Here is a 12,841-nt window from a genome sequence, read left to right as displayed (position 1 = left end):
TGAGATTTAATTAAAATTTGAGTGTGGCTGACCCTGAGAAATGAGTTAATTACTGAATAGAATGATATATTAAGGCACCGACGGAATTGATACACAGGGATAAACTGTGACGAGCTATAATTAAGAAAAGTAACAATATGATTAACACAAGGGTACAAGGGAAATAGAATTGTGGCAGATGTGAAGTATTAATAAGACAGATGGTGAGACATTAAGGATAAGACTAACTAAGAAGGGTAAGTAACCCATAGTAAGAATCGTGAAAAAAGTTGAGAAATGTTATACGATGGGGTAGAATACGAAGTAGATATGATGTGAATATAACAAGAATCATTATGAAAATAAGTAAAGCCTAGTAAAAAAGTGGATAAAGATGGGATGTGGTTCATGTAATAAGAATATAAGGGTAACTTGGACGGTGCAGCTTGGCCTACCAGATCAGCTGCTGGGTCATCATCTTTGTTGGTAGCTATGCGCCCTATGGGGAAGGATGCGATCATATCATCACTAACGCACCGAATCCCATCAGAACTTCGAAGTTAAGCGTGTTTGGGCGAGAATAGCACCAGGATGGGTGACCCCCTAGGAAGCCTTGTGCTGCTAGAATATGAAATGCTATGAACATATGTATATATTAGGTCTGTGAAGTATTTTGACTGTGATATGAGATGATATGGATATATATATACGTTAGCATTGTATGGCATTTTTGGCATAAAGAAGTATTGTGGATATGTGGTTCCGTCGTAGAAAATATAAAGACACCTCAAGGATGAGGGAGGTGGCCCTACAAAATCACTGATGCATTGCGAGTCTATTAAGAGGAACAAGTGGTACCCATTGGGGGTGAATATAGTATCATAGCAGAGCTAGGAGCACGGGTCACTAGAGTACAAGTACTTCCGAATAGAGAAGTCGAAATGATTATGACCGCTAGCTAGTCATTGGTGGAGACAAATAGGAGGTGGCTTTGAATAAATTGCTACATGACTCAAATACCAACAATTAGACTGGAACAGCACCCCACGATTATGTTGAGATGTCATACATGGGCAACCAAAGGTATGGATGATATAAAGGAAGGCATAGATATGGTGAAGTATACTAAATGTGTTGGGAAAGAATCATACGCGTTTGAAAATTTGAAATAGGGGCGTAAGGTAGAACACAAACAAATAGTGACATGGGTATACCCTAAAAGGGGGAAGTGGTTTTAGGTGAGATCCCATACTGGCACGAGTTAACAAGATTTAAAAGTCAACAATGAACGAATAGAAGCCATGATACCAGAGACAATGTTGAGAATTATTAGTAAGGACCTTGAATAGTATGACATCAAAGGATGAGTGCATACAAAAGGGATGAATACGACAAAAGAATCACAATGAGAACTTAAAGATATTATAAGGGATAGCCAGGCTACACTTGACTAAAGGTGAGGATGTTGGTAACAGAGTTACTGGCTATTGACATTGTGATATACAAGTAGCAAAAGAGAAAGGATAAGAAATCTATCCTATATTGGAATATGAGAGGACTTAAGAGTAAGTGAAAGAAGCAAAACAAGTATGACAAAATAGACTATAAGTGCTTGCTAGAACAATAACACATGTAGAACAGAGTAAGCCAAGAATAGGAAAGACTATGACTAAAATGGAATGCACTTCGTGCAAATTGCATAAGAATAGTTGTGCGTCTTACGAACATTGGCATACTAAGAGTAAGATCAAGTGATTACTTGATGAAAAGAAGTCGGTAATAGCAATGTGAGTGTCATAATTAGAATCTATTATAGAAAAGTGTAAGATGGTTCCAGGCAAAACTATTAAGATATAATCGATATTAAGGACAAAAGCCATAGTGGAGCCCTGACCTCGACTGAAAAAGGTAAGAGACTAGTATAGAGATGTTACGACATCTTCAAAATTGACTAAGAACCTACACATACTCATGTAAGGATTGCGATATGAGGCGGGGTAAGAGAATTAGAAAGAAAATCTGAGTAAAGGAACAGTGGAGTATACCTAGAGTATTACAAGTTGGCATAAGACAAATTGTGAAATAGCTTGAATAAGATCTGATTGAAGTCGAATGACCAATTACAGGAGATAGAAATTCCGACTTAGAAATAAGGTCAAGAGAAGTCGAAAGGAGTTGGAGGCCAAGTAATAAGTCGTAGGACTCAATTTACCTACGTAAGCTACTAATTTAGAAGTCTTACATACTTAAACTAGTTGAGTACACACCAAGCTTGCGTAGTAAGGATTACATGGGCTCTTAAAATAGGACCAGATTACGAACCCATGAGGAAGAGGAAAAGATGACACATGGAAGCCAATGGAGGAACGACACGTTGAATCACCTCAAGCAAGCAGGTGACCCACCTACTTGGGGGTGCGCCCCACCAAGGACATGTGGTAGCCCCTCTTTGATGGCATGGATCTGTAGCCCAATAGGGGTTGGACACATGTCACCCTATGGGGATGACACGTGTCACCCCCTAAGACAACTTATATATATATATATATATATATATATATATATAGGGACTTATACTTCAGTTCCTATCCAAAAAATCTGCAGCAAAAGCAAAGAAAAAGAAACCCTAAAAGCTAAAGGAAAAGGGTGACGGCTTAGGGAGAAACAAAAGGTACATCCCGATTTCGCTCCATAAATTAATTATATAAGGTATTCTTCTATAAATTGGAGGTGTTTAGTAACGTAACTTACCTATTTGGGGCAGCATAAACGTGTAACAAGCAGCCACAAGATTTCAACCGCGTCAAGGAGGTTCTGAAGTTAATTTTCAGCAAGTTTGGGAAGCCGTTTGATAAGCTGTGGCTTGATTCTCTTCTCCCACTTTTTGTTAAGGGTTTGTACATGTTATTAGGGTGTTAATAATGTAAATTTAAGATTTGTATCATCACCAAATGGACAACAAACAGTCCACTCTATTTCAATTTGAAGTTTATGATATTGTTATAGGGTGTATTACACACCTTTTATTCTTCTATAAGTGTAATAATGTAGTAGAAATGCTCAACGTTTGAAATGAACTAAATTGGAATCGCTATAGTTAAATTATAGTCGAAATGAGGCGTTGTGCATGTGGGGGATGCTGAAGGTGTGTGGTGGTGTGTTTCAGGGCCTAAAGGCCTTCTAAAAGATGTGTGGGAGCTTCTGGTTGCATCCACACAATCCCCCACTTTGTAGGGTTAAAGGTTTTATGAAATAACACTAAAAACCCTATTTTGGTATCCTAATGTTAAGCAAGTTGTGTGGAGCTTATGTAGTGTAATGTTGCCATGTTTTATTTGTATATGAGCTGCAGGTTGTTGTTGTTGGTTGGCTGTAGTAATTATGGATCTAATTGGAAATTTATATAGGCACGTTATAGGGAAGGTGCTGCCCGATTTTCATTAACTCCGTAACTAACTAAAAGACTAGTCGAGACTAGTCGAGGAAGGCGAGTAAGGAATTGATTCCTATAGGTGATTAGTTGTGGATTTAGGAATGGGAAATTCGAAAGTCACTAACCTTAGTATTACGTTTGTGTTAAATAGGTTAAAGGAGTACCGAAGTGAGTCTGGATGCGACTAACCCATAACAGATATGTAGAGCTATCCTTTTTTTCTTTTGGCATGTCTTAGGTATAAGTTATGAATGATTTGTATATGAAATATAGGGATAATTCCACTCATTAAACTCCAAGTATGATTCATAAGTTTTGTCCACTTCTTGATGTTAGAACTCCTACAATAGCTGAGTTCTTAATGTTCAGAAGTGACTACAAGTCACGAGTTATACTTAGAGCTCATAATTAGAATTACCTCTAAACCCATATCATATATCATTTCACTTAAAATTAAGCCATTCCAAAGGAAAGAAGAGATAGGCTTTATATGTACTACTTTTCATCACACAGAAGACTTAAAGGCAACAACTCAGCTATTGCAAGAGTTCTAACATCAAGAAGTGGACAAGACTTATGAATCATACTTGGAGTTTTATGAGTGGAATTATCCTCATATTTCATATACAAATCATTCATAACTTATACCTAAGATATGCCAAAATAAAAGAAGGATAGCTCTACATATCTGTTATGGGTTAGTCGCATCCAGACTCGCTTCGGTACTCCTTTAACCTATTTAACATGAAAGTAATAGTGACTTTCGAATTTCCCGTTCCTAAATCCACAACTAAGCACCCATAGGAATCAATTCCTTACTCGCCTTCCTCGACTAGTCTCGACTAGTCTTTTAGTTAGTTACGGAGTTAATGAAAATCGAGCAACACCTCCCCTATAACGTGCCCTATCCGAATTTCCAATAAGATCCATAATTACTACATCCAACCAAAAACAACAACCTGCAGCTCATATACAAATAAAACATGGCAATATTACACCACATAAGCTCCACATCACTTGCTTAACATTACGATACCAAAATAGGGTTTTAGTTGCTATTTCATAAAATCTTTAACCGTACGAAGCGGGGGATCATGTGGATGCAACCAGAAGCTGCCACACCTCTTTTATAAGGCCTTTAGGCCCTGAAACACACCACCACACACCTTCAGCATCCCCCACATGCACAGCGTCTTATTTCAACTACAATTTAACTATAGCGATTGTAATTTAGTTCAGTTCGAACGTCGAGTATTTCTACGACATTATTACTCTTCCAGAAGCATACAAGGTGTGTAATACACCCTATAAAAACACCATAAACTTCAAATTGAAATAAAAGATCTTACCTTTCCCGTAATTGGCCAAAACCCGCCTAGGAAAACCTCTTAATGTGCTGAAACGGAGTGGACAATTTGTTGTCCTTTTGGTGCTGCTCCAAACCTTAACTTTACATTATTAACACCCTCATAAAATTTCCAAACCCTTAACAAAATGTGGGAGAAGATAATCAAGCCATAGCTTATCAAACGGCTTCCCAAACTTGCTGAAAATTAACTTCAGAACCTCCTTGACGCGACTGAAATGTTGTGGTGGCTTGTTACTCATTTTTGCTGCCCCAAATAGGTAATTTATGTTATTAAACACCTCCACTTGATAGAAGAATAACTTAGATAATTAATTTATGAAGCAAAATTAGGATGTACCTCTTTTTTCTCCCCAAGTCGTCACCCTTTTCCTTTAGCTTATAGGGTTTCTTTTCCTTTGCTTTTGCTGCAGATTTTTTGGATAGGAACTGAAGTATAAGTCCCTATATATATATAAGTGGTCTTAGGAGGTGATATGTGTCATCTCCATAGGGTGACATATGTCAAGCCCCTATTGGGCCACGGATCCATGCCATCAAGGAGGGGCTGCCACGTGTTCTTGGTGGGGCCCACCCCCAAGTAGGTGGGTCACCTACTTGAACCTAAGTAGGCGGGTCACCTACTTTCTTGAGGTGATGGCATGTGTCTCTCCTCCATTGGCTGCCATCTGTCATCTTCCTCTTTCTCGTGGGTTCGTAATTTTGTCTTATTTTAAGAGCCCATGTAATCCTTACTACGCAAGCTTGGTGTGTACTCAACTAGTTTAAGTAAGTAAGATTTCTAAATTAGTAGCTTACGTAGGTAAATTGAGTTCTACGACTCATTACTTAGCCTCCAACTCCTTTCGACTTCTCTTGACTCTATTTCCAACCTTCCCTAGTATGGGGTATCCCATTCTCCCTTTCTTAGATTTGTTTGATAGTGTCGTATCTTATGTGGCTCACATGATAACTTCTAAGAACTTAAGGGACATTCTGAGCTCAAAAGTGTAGGGTGTAACATCTACATACTCTTCCTTACTTTAGAGTAGATCAGGATGTCATCAATGAATATAGTCATGAATGAATTCAGATATGGTTTGAACACCCCATTAATCAAATTCATAAAGGTTGTAGGTGAATTAGTCAATCCAAACGACATTATCAAGAACTCATAATGCCCATACCGAGTTCTTAATGTCATTTTAGGTACATCCTTAGGCCTAATCTTTAAATCATCAATACGAGGAAAGTGATACTATTCAACTGTCGGTAATTTATACACATTTTCATGTTACCATCATTTTTCTTTACAACCAAAATTGGAGCACCCCAATGAGAAGTACTAGGATGAATAAAGCCTTTATCAAGAATATCTTGGATATGAGTCTTAAGTTTCCCCTAACTCTGCCAGAGATATGCGATAGGGAGGAATAGAGATTGGGTGACTCCTCATCTCTAAATCGATACAAATGTCTATATACCTATTTAGAGGTATGTCAGGAAAATTTGTAGGAAACACCTCCTTAAACTTTGAAACTATAGGAATAAACTCAATGAAGGAGAGGACTCTTCATTAACATCCTGAAGATGAACTAAATAAGTCAAACAATCCTTCCCCACATATTTTCTAATCCGGATGAAGGATATGATCTTACCTGACTCAAGTTTGTACACCCCTTCTCACTCTAATCTTTTTCTACTTGGGATCTCTAGAGTCACAGTCTAAGCATTATAGTTAAGCATAATATAATAGGGGGACATCTAGGTCATTCTTCATATTACATTGCAATCAACCATATCCAAAATAACCAGATCTATCCAAATCTAGAAACCAATAAATAAGACAAAACAAGAATGATAGATATGAGTGACTATGAAAAACTCTCCAACTAGGGTAGAAACATGAATGAGGGCATAAAAAATATTACAGATTAATTTAATCCCAAAGAAAACTGAACTGACACATAAGAATAAGTAGAGCTCGTATCAAACAAGTCGGTAGTCATCCGGTCACAACCAAAAATATTACGTGTGACCATACGTCAGATGTCTCATCCTCTGTTCTACCTAGAAAGGCATAACACTACACTCTGTCATCATGATGGGACACCTATTTGCCTAGCTGCATCACTCATCTACCTACATTACCATTTCCTCAGCCTCCACGGCTCTCTGATTTTCTCCTCTACACTGTGGATGTCATCTACCATTATTACTTCTGCCTGTTAGTACCACTGCCCTTGCCTATTATTATGCTGGACCATATATGCATAGGTAAGGGAACTCCCTCCTCAAATGTTTCTATTCTCCATAATTAAAGAAATTATGTTCAAGAGATAACCTACTGGCTGATGAGTACGAGGCTCCCTGGCCATCTTGATTCAAATTCTATTATGGAGTCCTTGAGTAACCACCCAGAGAAGCAGACATGGCTGACTGAATCAGTCGGGCAACAAATGCTTGCCGACCTAAATCCCTAGTGTAAGAACCACTATAACTATCTTCATTATTGGCTTCTTAGACAAAGCCTTAGCATACCCAGCTCATCGAACTCCTTCCACTTTCTTAACAAAGTTAGTCACCTCATTGAAACTCCTACCTGCAAAAGTCATGTGCATAGATAAAATTTACAATTCAAAATTCAAATCTTTGATTGAAAAATGAATCCTCTATTCCTTACTGTTCACCAACTATATAGCATAACAGGAAATAACATGAAACTTAGCCTCATGGGCGACTACAGTCATGCTACCTTGCTCAAGAGACATGAACTCAACCTTTTTCCGATTCCTTAAAAGTTTGGGGTATATATTTCTCTAATAATAAAGCATGGCACTAGGTCGAAGTGAGTGGAGGCAAGATTAATGATCGACATTCCAAAAAAGCCCTCCTCCATTGCTTTGCCTCACCGTGAAGCTGGAAGGTCACAAACTCAACCCCATGTTGGTGCAAAATATCCAACTTGTGAAGTCTCTCATAGAAATCAAAGATGAATTCTTAGGCATCCTCATTCTAAGAACTATGAAACACGGGAGATTTTAGCTTTAAGAACTTGGTCAGTACTTTATGCTTAGTGCTAGTCATTACAGGGTCAAAAAATGGATGGAAGAAGGCATCAGTACCTAATGCTCCATCTATCTTAGGGACCGTACAGTAATAAAATAAGTAACTGGAGTTTGAGTAGATCACATAGTGGGAGTGGCTTCAAAAATGGCCATCCCACTAAAATAAGAAAATACATGTTGAACCATCTATGAGTCCAAAGGGTGATGACCTTGTAAATTCTAGCTTGTGCTCTCTTATCTAGCTCCTCATCCTCCTAAACTTTAATCTCAACATTCTCCTCCACATCATTCTGGCATAAGGTAGAGGTCTCTTCTCTTGATATCTGCTCAACCTGAGCTTCACCCCTGGCCTGTATCGCCCTTTCTCTACCTCGGTCCCTACCCCTGCTGCATTCTCTCATTGTTATTTGGCTGTTAGCTCAACTGTCGGAGCTACTACTCTTTCACCATTGCGATGAGTATCAATCATCAACGGAAAGAAGAGTTAAAAAGATTATATATTAATTTAGATCGCCAGATAGCAATTGGAATCAAGTTATAGCACAAAGGAAGGAAGAAGAATAAAAGATTTCCTAGAGTTTTGTAGCCTCTTGAAAAAAAGTACAAACAACTTCATACCGTTCTGCAAGACTCTACTAGACTCATTTTGGTACAACAAGATCAATGAACCTAGGGCTCTCATACAAACTTTGTCATGATCCTGACCCATCGTGATTGGAACCCACACTAATTCTCCAGTGGAAGAATCAATACTAGCTCAACTAACTCAACATCATCATTCTAATAACTCAAAAATCATGCATTTAACTAAGTGGAAGTAGTTTAAATATATAAAAGTTTAGTCCCCATAAACTCAACAAAGTTTAACAAAATATTATGAAAACGAACTCCCTAAAACATGAAAGTTATTGTACCAAAACTCTATCTAAAGTCTAGAATATGGGGATGCAATCCCAAAAGCAATAACCATAAATTGAAGTGTCTAAAAGTATCTGAGTTGGAAGGAAAGGACTAAGAACCAAGAACAATTTACAGTGGCCTGAAAGAACTGGCTCATCCTCGAATTCGAACGATCAAGTATCTCTCAACTGAGATCTCTCAACAGCTTTCTGAATATGTCATGTACTGAAAGAGAAAATGTAGTATCAGTACACTACCACAATGTATTGGTAGAATCACACGCTAGTTCCAATAAATAAAATATGAACACAAAACTAAAACTTAACAAAATAGATAATATACAATTACAACACAGTTATAGAAACACCGAACTCCCAGCCCTCACATTCAAATTATTATACACAATGAACATGAGCAATCACAATACAACAATCAATTTGGATTTCTTATGGAACTCATGCCTAAACTGTTAGTGTACTGGCATGGTACCATTCCCATAGTCATTGTACCGGCATGGTACCCATTCTAAATATACCGATTTGGTACACGATCCCATTGTGCCAGCGTGGCACCCGATCCATAAGAAATCACATGTCACAATCACAATGAATAATAACACACTTGTACAACTACGTAAACATTCATTGCCTGCAATTTCATTACAATTATCACTTTAATTTAGGTTCTTCCCTTTTTCTCTAATCATATATCATGCAGAGAATACTAATGAAGTAGTTAACTAGTACATATAACACAAACTGAAAAAATACAACCATCGTCTACCTCGAATCAAGCCCGAATTCTCTAAAGAACTCGAGCTTTCCTTTTTAAAGTGCATTGGCTTGTTCTTGGTCTAAAACAAATAAAGAATACAATGAATCAATTAACAATAGCCTAAAATATTTGGATTATATCAAAATCCTAATCCTTGGCCAATTTCATTATCATCTCACCTAGCTAGGACTTTTTCCACCATTAATTCCAAGTCAAAACCTTCCTCTAAGAGAATTTCCGTAGATTCTAAGGTCTAAGAATTGAATTAAAAGTTAGGAAAATGATTAACTTACCTTTATCGAAGGATTTGGTGGAAACCTGAAAAGAAATAGCACTAAGTTGCCTCTAGAGAATGTCTCACTATGGAAACTTTCCCCAAGAACGAAGTTGTAGAAATAAAATGACTTTGGGACTTTTCTTACTTAACCCCGTGAATGTCTCGCTATAGCAACCCCTAGCCCTCTATAGAGGCTTGCACGGAGACAGAAAATCAGAATTCATTCTCCAATCCCCCATTTTACAACACAACCTCAAATCTTCATGTTCTAAAATCACCTTTTCACGTTAAGTTCGATTCCAAGAGTTTTATTCACTCAAATCCAATTCTGAGAAGCCCTAAAGATTATTTAATGTCTTAGCTAACATAAAATAAAATCCAAGCTTAGACATTAATCCAATCCTTACCCAGATTGCCCTGGATCTCACCTTACCATCTAGACTAGCCTAGTCTGAAATTTTCCAAGTTACTACACAAAAATTTTCTGGCCCAATATTCTTTTCCATTGGCTTTCTATAACAATCAAAATGGGTTGTTACGATAAATTACCTATATTATTAGTTAAAAAAGATACATGTAGTTATTCTATATTGATTGATATAATGAGTTTATGAAGAAGAAAAAATTATTTTCTACTTATTTATTAGTGAAGTGATTTTAAAAGAAAAGAAACAAAAAGAGGGGTATTTAAAAGTATTATTTTTATTATGAATAAAATATATTTAAAAAGAAAAAATAATATATTTATCATAAAAAGGACATTTTTGACCTATTAAGTAACAATAAGGGTAGTTATAAACCAAACTATTAACTAGACCATTTTTGTTCAATTTCACATAGTTCGAAGACATTTTTGATAATTTTATGTAATTTTAATAGATTCATGAATTTTATTAATAAAATATTTTCAAGAACCTAAAACGTAAAAACTAATTAAGAATTGAAAGTTTAAATCATATTCATTTCTTTTGAAAATTAAGAAACTTTTATCTGATAAGCTAATTTCAAAATTAACTGAAACACTAATTCTAACACCTAGTTATAACCATTAGTTAGGCTCCTTTGTTAAGTTTCGTATTACCACTTTGATATTAATCAAAAACAATTATTATTATTTGAAAGAACAAGTGGTGCAAGTGGTTATCCACTTGAATTGTTTTTTTCTTTATGTGGGGCCATGAAAGTTGCCCATTTATTCTCTTATCTTATGGCTATAAATTGATCATTTTGCAATGAAATGAAAAACATAGAAACACACACGGCTTTCTCAATTCTTCTCCTCCTCTCTCTTTCTCTTATTCTCACCTTATTTTGCTAAGTTAATTTACTTTATAACATGTTATCAGCACGAAACTCTAATTTTTTTTCTAGAAAATTAACTTCTATATCAGGTATATCTACTGAAAAAATTTAATTTTAGTTGTCTTTGTTATTTTGAAATTAATTTTCATCAAGTCAGGATAAAGTAAAGGCTATGATTTTCCTTCGTCATCATGTAGATGAAAGCCTGAAGGTTGAATACTTGACAGTGAAAAATTCACTTGAATTGTGGAAAGATTTAAAAGGGAGGTATGACCACCTTAGGGCAACGGTATTGTGAAGGGCTCGTTATGAATGGATGCACTTATGATTTCAAGATTTTAAAACTGTAATTGAGTATAATTCTGTTGTATTTAGAATAACTTCTCAATTAAAATTATGTGGGGAAAATATAAATGATGAGGACATGTTGGAAAAGACACTAACTACTTTCCATGCCTCTAATGTGATATTACAGCAGCAATACCGTAAAAAAGGTTTTCAAAAATAGTCTGAATTGATCTCATGTCTTCTGGTTGCTGAGCAATGTAATGCTCTTTTAATAAAAAATCATGAAGCCCATCCCACTGGAACTACTCTGTTACCGGAAGCAAATATGGTAGAAGCACATGGTCAGTCTGAAAAAAGAAAAAATAAAAATTAAGGCCACAATAATGTGCGTGGACGTAACAATGGTAGAAGATGATATAATAATCACCGTGGTGGTGCTCAATATAAAAAGAAGAACAATATGAGTTCTCAAAGTGGTCGTTCAAGAAGTAACTGTCATCGTTGTGGCATGAAAGGCCACTGGAAAAATGAATGTCGGACGCCTGAGCATTTTGTAAGGCTTTATCAAAATTCCTTCAAAAGAAAGGCAAATAGAGGTGCTGCCTCTTCTTTTAATGCTCGGATAGATTCACACTTGGCGTTTAAAAATAATGTTGATGCAAGACCTTCGCATAACGATAATATTGAAGCAAATCTGGCTTTGAAAGATGACGATTTTGATGACCTCAATGATATTACTCATTTGGAGGTTGAAGACTTCTTTAAGGATTATAATTGATGTTTAATTTTATTATATGATTTACAATATGTTGTAGTTTTTATGTACTTTTGATTATCATGTTTTTACATTTATCTATTTAAAAAGAAAGAAGAAAAAAGTACTTATGTTTTTCTAGCAATATTGTTACTTATTTTATATCTTATAATGTATTTTTATTTTATGAAGATAAATAAATTTCTCAGTCTTCAATTGGATCCAAGATGAGTAATGGAGATATGTGTCATTTGGATAGTGCCACATCTCATACGATATTAAAAGAAAAGAAATATTTCTGTCATTTGATTATGAAAAAGACATATGTCAATACAATATCCAGTAGTACAAAATTGATTGAACGCTCTGTAAGAGCGGCCTTATTACTACCTGGAGAAATAATATTGATAATTGATAATGCATTGTATTATAGTAAATTTTAAAGAAACTTGTTAAGTTTCAAGGTTATTCGCCAAAATGTCTATCATATTGAGATTGAGAATGAAGGAAATGATGAATACCTTTATATTACTACAATAAATATGGAGAAGAAAATTGTACACGAAAAATTACCTGCACTTTCTTCTGGATTGTACCATACAAATATTGGTACTGTTGAATCACATGCTATAGTAAATAAAAGGTTTACTAATTCTAATAATTTTATCATTTACCATGACCGGTTGGGCAATCCAGTTATAATGTGATGCGCGGAATTATT

General features: G+C 35.9%; 1 pseudogene; it reads left to right on the top strand.

Moving 5' to 3' along the window:
- Positions 1-488: 488 nt before the first annotated feature.
- LOC129877919 (5S ribosomal RNA) lies at positions 489-606 on the top strand (annotated as a pseudogene).
- The last annotated feature ends 12,235 nt before the right edge of the window (positions 607-12,841 follow it).

This window comes from Solanum dulcamara, chromosome 12 (genome assembly GCF_947179165.1).
Source record: "Solanum dulcamara chromosome 12, daSolDulc1.2, whole genome shotgun sequence".
Lineage (NCBI taxonomy): Eukaryota > Viridiplantae > Streptophyta > Magnoliopsida > Solanales > Solanaceae > Solanum > Solanum dulcamara.
The sequence above is the reverse complement of the archived record's forward strand: the minus strand, read 5'-3'. Positions and strand labels throughout refer to the sequence as shown.